Here is a 468-nt window from a genome sequence, read left to right as displayed (position 1 = left end):
ACTTCGGGGTTATTTTCTCACCGCGGAGACGGGAAGGCGGCGAACTGAAGGCGGGGTGGCGCTGGCACGCCGGGAGCTGTAGTCCGGGAGCTGCACCGCCCCGGGCTCGCCGCGGCGGACGGATCGTGCAGTGCCCGTGGTGGGTCGGCGCGGTGACCCCGAGGTTTCCTTCCCCTCTCGTTTTGTTTTCGCCCCACTGTCTCACACGTGCCTGGGTTCCCCGAGGAGCTGCGCCGGATGAGTGTAAATAGCCCCCAGCAGGGTTTAAAGGGGTGAAATTCGTAGCGAAACTCTTTCCTCCCACCGCCTGGACAACGACCAAGCGGCTGCTCCCAGGCTTCCAGGTCTGGCAAGTGAATGGTTCACGGTGTCCGGCTGAGGAGAGAGCACTTGGCACCCAGATCCCATGTGCTACTCGCGGGTTTAAACGAAGTCTCGACAAGGAGAGCCACTGGTCACTGTCATTGC

The sequence above is a fragment of the Corvus kubaryi genome, unplaced genomic scaffold (assembly GCF_017639235.1).
Source record: "Corvus kubaryi isolate FWS band 111438036 unplaced genomic scaffold, C.kubaryi_AGA036_p1.0 66, whole genome shotgun sequence".
NCBI lineage: Eukaryota > Metazoa > Chordata > Aves > Passeriformes > Corvidae > Corvus > Corvus kubaryi.
The sequence above is the reverse complement of the archived record's forward strand: the minus strand, read 5'-3'. Positions refer to the sequence as shown.